The following is a 14,092-nucleotide window of genomic DNA, read 5'->3' on the forward strand; positions in this document are numbered from 1 at the left end:
GAGGAGCCAGGATATATAGGAAGTTTCTGATGAAAACAAAACAAAACAAAACACGCAGCCTAACATCAAAAGATTACTGCTAATCACAAAAAAACCCAGACATCTAAAGTTAATTATGTTAGTGCTTTTCTCTCTATGGGCCAATGCATTGAAATTATTCCCTAGATATACATCTCAACTATTTAAGGCCAGTATCCAGAAGCCTAGCCTGCTTCCTGTCTTTCTCCATCCTGAATTCCCCTCAGGGTGCTAGGGGTGGGGTGCTCTGCATTGGCTGGTGGCTTGATCCTTGTACAACTGGAACGGCGGGCAACACTCTTTGTTTACTGGAATGGCAGGCAACATTCCCTTTCCACAGTATACACCACATATTGCATATACTAAACCATTATTCATTGTTTATTTGGAATTCAAGTTAAACTAGGTGTCCTGTATTTTATCTGGCAGCCCTAATCAAGTACCAGTGAGATACATAGTCCTGTTTGGCTCTGACTGCCCTTAGACTGATATGTTACTCTAATTTCTCTGTCTTTAGGGTATCAAAATTTTGCCTTTCAGATCTGTTATAATAGAAAAACCAAAGCCGGTCCGCTGCCCCAGTGCCCCCAGGTTGCCGTTTTTCTCTCTTCCTTCACAGCCATCTCTGTTCTTCACTGATACTTCTGCCCCTATTGCTACTTTTGCTGTCTGCCACCTTTTTTCTATACTGTGCTCATTCCTTTTCTGTTCCATTTTTTCTTCCTATGACAGCTAAGTGTACTGTTTTAAAGCATGGACTTAAAGGCAGACAAATTAGAATTTGAATCCCAGTTCACCTTTCAGTACATATGGGAGCTTCAGTAATTACTTAATGTCTGTAAGCCTCAGGTTCTCCTTCTGTAAAATACAGGTACTAATGTCTACTTTATAGGGCTGTTGTGAGGGTTAAATGAGATTGATACAGGCAAACTACTCAAAGGTACAATCCTTACTGGATTATTATTACTAAAAGAGCTTCTGGCCTTGGGTGCTGACTTGAATCTTTAAATGTGTTGGATGCCTAGACTTGCAGTTTAGGCTCTGCTGGATACTCTTCCCTGGTGAGCTTTTGTACTGCCTGGCTTGTCTTCACCACCATTACCAACCAGTTCAGGTCCGTTCAGGAAATATGTGTTAAGTTTCTACTATGTGCTAAGCACTGTGCTAGGTGCTGGAGATCTGGAGATAAATAGGATAGCGCTGACCTCAAGGAGAGTGTTGGGCAGAAAGGATGTATATAAATCAGATCACAATACAGTGAAGTAAAATATTTTGATATGCACAAGGTGCCTCAAGGTGTTATGGAACCACAGAGAAGTTCAGACCCCTGGGAGGAAGGAAGCAAGAAAAGGCTTGAAGTTTGTGATAATATCTGAACAGAGAATTAAAAGATGAATGGGGCTAACTTAAAAAAATATAGGCAGGGGCTCCCCTGGTGGCGCAGTGGTTGAGTGTCCGCCTGCTGATGCAGGGGACACGGGTTCATGCCCCGGTCCAGGAAGATCCAACATGCCGCGGAGCGGCTGGGCCCGTGAGCCATGGCCACTGAGCTTGCGCGTCCGGAGCCTGTACTCCACAATGGGAGAGGCCACAACAGTGAGAGGCCCGCGCACCGCAAAAAAAAAAAAATAGGCAGGAACAGTGGAAACATATTCTACATTCAGTGAACAGCATGAGGAATAGGAAAAGGTACTATGAATGGTATATTTGGGGAAACTCAAAGCTGTTCAGAGTTGTTAGAGTATAAATTGTAAAGCTAGGAGAGGTTAATGAAAGTATTACTTTCTTTTGGTCATCAGTGTTGGGACTCATACCTTTACATCAATTGTGGGTCTCATATATTTAACCCTCTATTTTCATTGTTGTTTTTGTTTGTCTAGAGTTTTGGTCATTTTCCAAGATGACAAAGCACATGTTACTGTTTTGTAATTAATAAGTGCCTCCATGTCTCTTTTTTTTCATTTTAAAGCTTTTTGAACAGACTAAAAGGCCTTTTTTTTCTCTAAAAAGCTGTACTTATGTCATAAGGTGTACTTTTTCTGCTGGTGTATTTTTTAAATATTTAAAATCTTTTTTTCCCCTTACAACCACACATAATTACTACTATTTTTAAAATAAATATTCATTATATATTATCTATATCTATCTATCTACCTCTTAATCTTAGAATAGTGCCTAGCTATTATTATTATGCACCAGGCACATTTTACTTCCAAAATATATGGACAAACATTAAGCTCTGATATATATTCCACCATTCGGGGAATTTCTCAAGATCATATTACAGAACAGTTTAAAGCCAGTTATTCTCCTCTAACACAGTTATTTAATTTTATTTTACTGCTCTCTCTCCGTTTATCTTTCTTGGACGTAGTTTTACTCGTTTGCAATATAAAGAGACACAGGCTTAATTCATAGCGGCATTGTGTTAAGAGGAAAGGGACAATCCTTTCCTCTTAACACAAAGGGCTGCGCTGCTTTGGGCGCGGTTCTGCCTCAGGGTCTAAGCCAGGGTGGGAGAATTGGCTGTTTCCAAAAGAACAAGCTTTCCAGATGACTGGGTGGCAGCCTGCGCCACAGCGAATCTCTTTGGTTTTCACTGTCAGTGACAGTCATTTTTAGAAGCGGGTTTGTTTCCTTCCCGAATCCACCTCCTCACTCCCTCTCCGGGTCCTTTGCCCCAAAAGGAGTTTGACTTTACTTTCGCAGTCTGACACCCTAGCGCCCTCCGCCACCGGGCAGCCCGGCAGAGGCCCGCCACTGGAGTTACTCTGTCCGCCAGGTCCCCTCAGGACACACCCAGAAGGAGGCACTGCCCCGGACGGTGAAGCCGGCACCGGGGGTCGCCCGCGGGGCCGCCCGGGTGCCTCGCCTTCGGGATGGAGCCGGCCAGTGCAGAGCTGCGGCCACCAGAGCGGAGCCGGGAACGGTATTCGCCCGGGCCAAGGAGGAAGCCGGAGCATTTGGGGGACTGGACCGCGGGAACCCGGAAACGCCTGGACCGCACCGGGCCGGCTGCAGCGACGGCGGCGAGAGCGGGCGCCGCTGCGCTTCAGGGGTCGCGGGGACCCGGCGGGCGCCGCAGCCTGGGGGGCCCGGCGGAGCTGAGCCGCCGCCCCCAGTGCGCGCAGCCGGCCGAGCGGCGCGGGAGGTGAGTCTGGCGCGCTCCTGGGCAGCTGCGGGCACGGGGAGGCCGGTGACCGCGGTTCCGGCCAGGGCAGTGATGTGAAATCCGTCTGAGTGAAGGGGACGGTGTGGATAGACCTTAAGTACTAGCTAAGTAGGGGTGGGAGTGGATGAAATGACACGTTGTTAAGTCCGAGGGAATATATGAGGAATGTGCTGGGTGGAAGAGGAAAAAAGGGCCCGGGGAAAGGGGTGTGTCAAGCGAATGAAAACCGCAGTGTGTGCCTTAGACGCTGGGGCGTGTGGAGCCGCGGCCGGAGGGCCAGGCTGGCGGTCATTCCGTCAGCGAACTGCCCCTTAGCTCCTGCTCGGTATGTGGCCCTGTGGCAGGTACCGAGCCACCAGACGGGGACGCTGCGCTGAAGAAGCCGTAGGGACTTCAAAAAATGGAAAAGCAGTCCTTGGTAAGGCTAGGGCTGTCTGAGGCCAGGTGGGATTCCTATCAGAACAGGTGTGTGTGTTGGGAGAGGGTTCTGAGTGTTTAGGAAGGGAGCATTTTAATTAACATTTATTTAAACCAACTAAACTCCGGGGAACGCTGGTTCAAATGAATTAAAGGATAATAATATTAAATGTAGTACTGGGCCTTGCTTAGTAAAACACGTGTCATTACTTTATGGTAGAAGACTGAATCTTTTATTACGTTCTATTACATGTAGTATTTGAAAATAGAACCAGAGTTAAGTTTTTTGTTTTCGATCAACATTCAACTTTGGTAGTTAAAGATGAAATTTTGGTACCGTTTCTCACTATGTACGCTTACTCATTTTCACTGGTAAACTCAGGTTGTTTCTTTTAAAGGCATGACTTCTAAATTTATATTTCTGGTCCTAACTTTCCTCCCAAGTATTGATTCTACTTTTACAGCATCTCAATTTGCTTCTTCTCCTTTTCATTCCTGTGCTTAACGTGGCTTCTCTTTCCTCTTCTTAATTATGCTATAGCAGTGGCTAGACTTGCTGCCCTCAGCCTGTCTCCCTTCCAATAACTCCCCCACCCCGCCATACTGCTTTTTAAAGCCAGAGGTCTTGTGTATTCTTTTCCCTCAGAAATACTCGGTGACTCTCTATTGAATCCAGAATAAATTTAAAATTATTTAGGGTAGTATCCAAAACTCTTCAAAATTTGTAGCTCTCCATGGCTCCAATCAGATCCAAAATCAGAAATCAGTATCATTGGGCTGATATCAAAGTGTCAGAGGGACTATGCTCCCTCTGGAGGCTCTAGGAGAGAATCTGTTCCTTGTTTCATCCAGCTTTGGTGGCTGCCAACATTCCTTGGTTTGTGGGTGCATTGCTCCAGTCTTCAAGCCCAGCATCTTCAAATCTCTTTTTGCTCCATCTTTACATTGCCTTCTTCTCTTGAGTATCTGTATTTTCCTCTTCTGTCTCTTATGAGGACACTTAGGTTGGCGTTTAGGCCTCACTTAGCTAATGCAGAATAATTTTCCCATCTCAAGATCCTTAACTTAATTTCATCTGCAAAATTCCCTTTTCCAAATAAGGTAACATTTACAGGTTTTAAGGATTAGGACCTGTTGCTCAGTAGGGTTATCAGCAGTTGGGAAGAGTTGACCTAAAGCAGGGAAGGGAGGATAACTGGAACCTGCCAGCACCTTTGCTTCTGTTTCACCACATTTAACTGAGAATCGTCTGGAGTAATGGCTGTTGCTTCACTTCTGCCTTCCAGATCTTGTGCAGGTTTTGTGTTTAGCCAATTCTGACCTGGCACCATATAGAGAAGGGGATTTGCGGAAATGTGTTTGAGTTTAACCAAGTTGATACAGTAATAATACAAGGACCATAATAATACAAGGATCATAATTTCCCTATGATATTTTCCTATTATACACCATGTCATAGCAGTTTACACCCTTAAACTGTTTCTTAAATTATTTGAATAATATGTGTCTTCCATGCTATAGGATAAGCTCTATGAAGAAACAGATTATATTTGTTTTGTTCATCATTGTGTATCCAGTGCTCATCATAGTTCCTGACCATAGTTAGTATTTAAATATTGCTGGTGAATTGTGCGATACCTTTATTTTCTACTTCTGACCGCATCTCCTGAATCTTGAGACTTTACTAATGGTTAGTGCCTGTGGACCTGTCATGGAGGAGGAATTTTTCCTCTACTCTTCTAGGTTCTTCTGGCCCGTCTAAGAATTAAATTGACATGAGACAGATTGAGGAGAAAAATCACACAAAAGTTTAATAACACGTATACATGGGAGAGACCCAGGAAAACTGAGTAACTTGTCAAAATGGCTGAAACCCTCACCTTACATACCATCTGCGGCTAAAGACAAGAGAGGATGTTGGGAGTAGTGGTTTCAGGCGTCAAAGGGGAGGAAAGCAATTGACATGGAGATGTAAAAGCAAAAGTTTGATAAGTAAATATTTGCTGGGCCATGCAGAGACAGTGGGACACAGAGTGGACTCTGATCTCTAGGCTCTACCTAGAGTTTCCCTCCACCACACATAGCCCATATTCTTAATTCTTTGCAGATATCTCTGGTGATACTGTGGGAACAGGCTCTCTATCTAATTTTTTTTTTTTTCTTTTTATCAGTTAGGGGAAAGGTCAAAGATCTTGCTGAGTCTTTAGGGCCTTCACTGTTTCCAGCTTGAAATAACCCACATGCCAAAGAGATATTTTGGCATGACAAGTTTTGCTACCCTACAGATCCTACCCGGATTGTACAGTAGTCTCTGTTCTTTGTAGAATACCTTTAACATCAGCCTTTAGCTGTAAGTGGTGGGAAGTGACCATAGCAGAAAGTGGAACAGAATGGCACAGGGATGGGGAAATGAGAGGGTGAGAAAGGAGTACATTTTTACATGGCACCTCACATTAGAAGGGGATCTTAGGGCTATATTTATTAGGTCTTTATGTTTTCCCAGTCAATGACATTATGTAAAGAGTACAATAATACTGAACAATTTATAATCTAAAAATTAGAATGCAGATAGGTTTTATGTTTGTAAATTTGAAGAAATATTTGAGTACTATTGATTTTATCTGAATGTAGGAGTGGAAATTCTGCAGTCTGTAAAAGAACAAGTTAAAAATTGACAGTACTCTAACTTACATACAAGTGATATTGTCTTATGTAAACAGATACCTGACACCTTGAGGAAGAAAAGGAAGGAGAAACAATGAAAAGTTGTTTAACTTAGAATGTAATAGGAACCATAGAATGTAAACAGTCCGTTGTTAAGTGTTGTCTGAGCAGGATTTTGCTTTTCCTAAGCACTTAAGAGTGAACTTAAGTTCACTGACTTAGTGGAGCTTATTATTTTATCGTAGAAACAAAATTGACTATGTCAATAATGTAAAGTACCTTTCATTGATATTTCTTTCGCTTTTATAAATAAGATTTTGGGTTTTCCACAGGATTATTATGGACTTCAAGTACAACATATTGTTGCTACTTTTGGAGAATACTGTCTCTACTTCTGAGATAGTTTGGCAGGAAGATATATAAATGCCAGTGTCAGAAGTAAAGCCAGTTGTGATGAATTTTGTCATTATTTAGTACACAGTTATAAGTTGCAGTTTTAAAGTTTTGGCATCACGGAAGATAATGAACAAAAAATTGCAGCTGAGGTCAGCATTACTTTTTCTGTTCATTTACTTGGAAAAACCTTAAAAGGTTTGTTTTTATACCAATAGCTGTTTCTGACTAGTGTAATGTGAATTTATATTTGCATAGCACTTTAAAATGTGTGTGTTTTCATATGTACTCTATTGTGTCATTAACCTAAAATAGATTATAATATTATACTTAGGGGGTATATTTCAGAACTAATGTTTAGAAAATGTAAATATAGCTCACTCTAAAAACCTTAAATTAGAAATTTAACCTTTTGTTTTTATAATAGAAGGAAAATTGATTTGCAGAATTACTTAGGTACTTAGTAGTCTTTAAAAATTTGTATAAATTTTTTTTTTTTTAAGTTGCTAGTCTCTTTCCTGCCTAAAGGAGTTCCTTTAGCATTTGTTGCAAAGCTGGTCTGGTGATGCTGAATTCTCTTAGCTTTTGTTTGTCTGTAAAGCTTTTGATTTCTCTGTCAAATCTGAATGAGAGCCTTGCTGGGTGAATTATTCTTGGCTGTACGTTCTTCCTTTTCATCACTTTAAATATATCATGCCACTCCCTTCTGGCTGGCAGAGTCTCTGCTGAGAAATCAGCTGATAACCTTATGGGAGTTCCCTTATGTGTTGTCATTTTTCCCTTATTGCGTTTAATATGTTTTTTGTCTTTAATTTTTGTCAGTTTGATTACTGTGTGTCTCTGTGTGTTTGTTTCTCCTTGGGTTTATCCTGCCTGGGACTCTGTGCTTCCTGGAGTTGGTTGACTGTTTCCTTTCCCATGTTAGGGAAGTTTTCAGCTATTATCTCTTCAAATATTTTCTCTGGTCCTTTCTCTCTGGCTCTTCGGTCTGGGACCCCTATAATGCGAATGTTGGTGTGTTTAATGTTGTCCCAGAGGTCTCTTAGGCTGTCTTCATTTCTTTTCATTCCTTTTTCTTTATTCTGTTACGTGGCAGTGATTTCCACCATTCTGTCTTCCAGGTCACTTATCCATTCTTCTGCCTCAGTTATTCTGCTATTGATTCCTTCTAGTGTATTTTTCATTTCAGTTATTGTATTGTTCATCTCTGTTCGTTCTTTAGTTCTTCTAAGTCTTCGTTAAACATTTCTTGCATCTACTCAATCTTTGCCTCCATTCTTTTTCCCAGATCCTGGATCATCTTCACTATCATTATTCTGTATACTTTTTCTGGAAGGTTGCCTAACTCCACTTCATGTAGTTGTTTTTCTGGGGTTTTATCTTGTTCCTTCATCTGGGACATAATCTTCTGCCTTTTCATTTTGTCTGACTTTCTGTGATTGTGGTTTTCATTCTGCAGGCTGCACGATTGTAGTTCTTCTTGCTTCTGCTGTCTGCCCTCTGGTGGATGAGGCTACCTAAGAGGGACTGGGTCTTGCTCTGGTGGGAAGGGCCGTGCTCAGTAAAACTTTAATCCACTTGTCTGCCGATGGGTGAGGTCGTGTTCCCTCCCTGTTAGTTGTTTGGCCTGAGGCAACCCAGCACTGGAGCCTACAGGCTGTATGGCAGGGCTAATGGTGCTTTCTGGGAGCGCTCATGCCAATGAATATTTCCCAGAACTGCTGCTGCCAGTGCCCTTGTCCCCACGGTGAGCCTCAGCTGCCTGCCGCCTCTGCAGGGGACCCTCCAACACTAGCAGGTAGATTTGGTTCAGTCTCCTATGGGGTCACTCCTCCTTTTCCCTGGGTCCTGGTGCACACTTGATTTTGTGTGTGCCCTCCAACAGTGGTGTCTCTGTTTCCCCCAGTCCTGCGTAAGTCCTGCAATCAAATCCTGCTGGCCTTTACTGTCAGAGTCTCTGGGGATTCCTACTCCTGTTGCCAGACCCTCAGGCTGGGAAGCCTGAAGCAGGCCTCAAAACTTTTGCTCCAGTGGGAGAACTTCTGTGGTATACTTGTTCTCCAGTTTGTGGGTCGCCCACCTGGCGGGTATGGGATTTGATTTTATTGTGATTGCACCCCTCCTACCATCTCACTGCAGCTTCTCCTTTGTCTTTGGATGTGAGGTATCTTTTTTGGTGGGTTCCAGTGTCTTCCTGTTGATGGTTGTTCAGCAGTTAGTTTCGGTGGTCTCGCAGGAGGAAGTGAGCACACGGCCTTCTACTCCATCATCTTGAGCCAATCTCTCTATATAAATGTTATTACAATTTAAAGACATTGACATAAAGATTTAGTTTTGTGGAACTTTTAGTGGCTGAAGACATAATAGCAAAATATAGATATTATTGTCTCAGTAGAATAATGGGCTTCATACACAGACCTAAAGATTATACATGTAACCTATTGGATATAATGTAGCCAGACTGATTTTCAGGTTTACCTACAAGTACCTATCTCTGTTTGAAAAGATAAATAGAAATTATTAGTATATAGTGTTTTGAATATTTCAGAACTTAGTTAATGCATATCTAGTGCAATAATGATGGTATTAACAACTAATTTCTCACTAACCCTGATTAATATAAGGGTGAAAGTAGTAGTAGTGTGCATTAATGATATATATACTTGGTGTAATATATATTTTTTAAATGTTTAAGGCCTGTAAAGTATCTCAGAATTGGCTGACAAAGCATTGTAAAGGCAGGGATCTTAGGGAGCGACTTTAATGGAAATGAGGGATATGTAATTAGCATATAAAATGTACTTAAATTATACCTTCTAGCATGTTTGAAAAACCTTTTTTTCCCCCTTAAGAGTAATAAATAATTACTGAGAATTTTTTTGAACTCTTAATAAGCTTACTAATATTTTTTGCACACAATTCTAACCAAGTCATCGTCAAATCCAAATGAATGGAGCTTATTAGATGAATGAAGTTTTTGTTGTACATTTTTCTTTCAAGAGGTGAGAAAGCATTTAAAAATAATAAAATTCAACTTTGTAAATATCAACCTTATCTAACAATTCAGGAGAAAAATAATGATTGGAAAGCAAGTACAAGATCTTTTATAGTGACTAACCAAATCCTGAAATATTCCTGTGCAAAGGACTTTTAGAAGTACTAGCAGTGTGACTGTATCGAATAAGTATGATTATAGTATACACACACATACACAAAAATTATAATTATACATTATTATTATGCAATAATTATACACTAATAATTTTACAATAGTTAATGATTATATATATTACGTATTACTATATGTATACTCAAAGTTTACAATTTGAAAATTGAGACACTTTTAGATGAAAAAATTGAAATTACTTTAATTAAATTGTGTGTGTATTAGAATTGGAAGAGACCTGAGAAATCATATACAATATTAAATTTTAGCAAAATGGCTTGAAATATTTGTAGCTTATATAATATTTAGTAGCTACTTGTTGAAAATTTTTAAGAAAACTTTTAAATAAATCTTTAAAAGGAAAAGAAAGTATCTTAAATGTTTATCAGTAGGAGAATGGGTAAATAGAAGGTCTGCTTATTTGTTGGAACAATATAGAGTTATTAAAAGCAATGGACTAGGTCTGTATATCAATGTAGATGGCAAAACAGTGCTGAATAAAGTAAGGAAGATGCTGAATAATGTATACAGTTTGATACCATATATGTATATTAAAATATTTAGGCTTACGGATATTTCTATATAGGTGTATAAAATTTTAAAAGTGCACTGAAATACATACTCCAAATGCATGATAATAGGGGAGGGGAAAAGGAATAGGACTTAGAGTTTGGCTTAAAGGGGACTTTAACTGTTGTGTTTTATTCCTTTAAAAAAGGAAAGATAAGCAAATGTGACAAGATTGACAATTATTAGTTATGGGTGGTAGAATCATGGATGTTTGTTATATTCTTGGTACTTTATTGTATTTTTAAAATCCATTTTTTTCCCTCAAGAAAGATCTATTATTTTTTAGGAGAATTTGGAACTTTGTGATTACAAGACTAGTTTCTATATAACTAAGAATCCCCAAAAGTTGTTGAAATCCTTTCAGTGGGAATATGAAATGGTCTAGGTACTTTATTTTACCTTTGCTGCTAATGTTCTTGAGTTTAGAGATTTCCAAAAAACTTAATAAAAATTGACAGAATCTATATCAAAATATTATTAGATGTCTTTGAGTGGTGAGATTATGGTTCAAATTTTTACTTATTAATATAATTTTTAAGTTTATTAATTTTTTCTCACTAATAATATACTACTTTTTAAAGTAAATAAAATAATAAATGCTTTTTTAGAAAAACCAGAACAAACGAAAACAAAGGAAAGCAATCCGAATGAAATAGTGCCATTTACTCTAGTGACCAGGAAGAATACATTTTTCAGGTCTTAGCTGTTAAGGTAGAAGTGGAGCATCTAAGCATCCTGTCTCTTTGACATTGCTATAAATCTGAGAGCCTCACTGAACTCCAAGTGGGTTTATGGAGCTTAGTAATCGGGGTCTTTAATGGAACATGGGTAGTAATTTGTTGACTGGTTCATGACGTTTTTGAAAGTAAACTGAATGAGGCTCCATTTGTGAAAGAACCTAACAGTTTCTTATTATTGATATAAAGGTTTCTTGGATAGGAAATTTTTATGAAACAAAGAATAATCTGGAAACCAGAAGATTGGCAACACCTGAAAGGATAAAAGAAGGGGAATTTGGCGGTAAGAGAAAAAAATGTAGGAGAGACTGAAATTAAATCTTAAACATGAAATTGGTAAAAGATTGTTTTCAGTTATAATGAGAAAATATTGTAGACTTTAAAATGAAGAAACAATGTTACTCTTGTAAATTATAGAGGTGGAACATAATCTTTTTTTGGTCTATGTCATGTTTATGTATTTGCTTTGCATTTAGGGGTTGTACTAAGTGAAAGTACTAACTTTTACCTATATTGTACTCCAACCAAACTAAGTATTTGTATATCTTAGAAATGCTAGTATTTTGAATTTTTTCATTTTGAGTTTTTTCTTCCCTTAGGCAGAATTGTAAATTAAATTGTAATTCTTTACACGTGATCTAGTGAAAATGAGCGTGTGTTTGCATGTATTTTACTTCTTGACTTCATGTTAGAAAAGCAACGCCGTTCTTTCCTCCTATGTGTCTCCTCTACTCCTCATACAGAATAATTCACTTCTGACACTTCTGGTCATCACATGTATGTGAGGTTTTTCCCCACACCAAGCAATTCTCTGCAACACCAGCTGGATGTCCTACTTCAATTCTCACACTGTCTGTCTGGAGATGGTATCAGATCCCACACGTTAAGGGCTCAGTCCCACAAGACTGCTCCCACCCCACTTCATATGCCAATCACAAGTAGTAGGTCCTCAGGTTATGCACAACTTCTGTCTCACTTGGACTTGGCTACAAATCAGAGGTTCTCACGACCTTCTCCTCATGTTTGATTAAATTGCTATAGTGGCTCACAGAACTCAGGGAAACACTTATGTTTACCAGTTTATTAAAGGATATGATAAAGGATACAGATGAACAGTCAGATGAAGAAATACATAGGGCAAGGTCTGGGAAGGTCCCCAGCACAGGAACTTCTGTCCCAATGGAATTGGGGTGCCTCACCTTCCCTGTGTGGATGTGTTCACCAACTTGGAGGCCCTCTGAACCCTATAGTACTGTGATTTTATGGAGGCTTCATCATGTAGGCAAAATGGATCTTTAACTCCATTTTCAGCCCTTTTGCCTTCTCAAGAGAATGGGGAGTAGGGGAGCTTGGGGGATGCGGCTGAAAATTCCAAGCTTCTAATCATGGCTTGTTCTTTCTGGTGAGCAGCTCTCTTCAGAAGCCATCCAGAAGCCTGCCCAAATTTGCCTCACTAGAACAAAAGACACTTCTATCACCCAGAAAATTACAAGGGTTTCAGGAGCCCTGTGTCGGGAACTGGGGTCAAAGACCAAATATTAGAACAAAAGATGCTCCTAGTGCTCTTATCACTTAGGAAATTACAAGTGTTTCAGGAGGCCTATGTCAGGAGCCAGCACCAGAGACCAATATATATGTTTTTCTATTATCTCACAGACTTAGAAAAACAAAACAAAACATTGTGAGAGACTAAAAATATTACGAACTGTATTATCACAGTGAATGTTTATATTGATGTTGTATGTACTTGGAAATGGAAAAGCAAAATTGTACAAATAGTGTATCCTGGCTTAGAATCTGACCTTTAAATTTTCATTTGAAAAGAAATCAGAGTATTGCTGTTATAACACATACATTATGGTCTTAGTTGTACAGAATAAACAAACGACTTTCTTGAACAGGTTTGAAATAATTGTTTGACATTTTCCAGGAAAATCAGATGCATGTGCCAAATGCAGATTGCTGGCAACTTGTCCTCCTTTTATACAGAGATAAAGGCCACCAGGAAGTCTTTTGAAATTCTACAGTAGCTTGTAATGGGATCTGCAGAACTTGATATTTAACTTTATAACTGTTATTTTCAATTAATAATTATAAGACCTTGAACAAGTCATCTAACTTCTCTGTTCACTATTTTCTTTATTTTAAAATGAAGATATTGTACTAGATGATTTCTAAAGCATCTTCCACTTCTAAAATGCTGTAATTTTATTTCACACTAGGATTCTTCTGCTAATGCAGATTTATAAAAATGAGATAGTTGGTTGATATAGTGGTTGTGGCATTTTACATTCCCACTAGCAAAGTTGAGAGTTCTATTTGCTCTAAATCCTCTTCAACACTTGGTAGCATCAATTTTTAAGATTTCAGCTATTCTCATAGGTATATAATGTTATCTCATTGTGGCTTTAATTTGTATTTCTCTAATGACTGTGATGTTGAACATCTTTTCATGTGCATATTAGCCATTCATTTATCTTTTTTTGGTGAAATATCTATTGAAATCTTTTGTCCATTTTAATTTGGGTTGTTTGTCTTCTACTCATTGTGTTGTAAGAGTTCTTTATACATTCTAGATACAAGACCATGGTCAGATTTTTGTGTTGAGAATATTTTCTCCCATGATGTGGTTTGCCTTTCATTATTTTTACAGTGTCTTTGGAAGAGTAGATTTAAATTTTGATGATGTCCAATTTTTCCATATTTTTCTTTTATGGTTTGTGCTTTTTGTATCCAAAGAAATCTCGGCCTATTTTTATTTGGCTATGATTTTCTCCTATGTTTTCTTCTTGAATATATTTATAGTTTTAGCTTTTTTAAAAATAAACTTATTTATTTAATTTATTTTTGGCTGTTTTGGGTCTTTGTTGCTGTGCGTGGGCTTTCTCTAGTTGCAGCGAGCTGGGGCTACTCATTGCAGTGGCTTCTTTTGTTGCGGAGCACAGTCTCTAGGTG

The sequence above is a fragment of the Lipotes vexillifer genome, unplaced genomic scaffold (assembly GCF_000442215.2).
Source record: "Lipotes vexillifer unplaced genomic scaffold, Lipotes_vexillifer_v1.1 scaffold445, whole genome shotgun sequence".
In the NCBI taxonomy this organism is placed as follows: domain Eukaryota; kingdom Metazoa; phylum Chordata; class Mammalia; order Artiodactyla; family Lipotidae; genus Lipotes; species Lipotes vexillifer.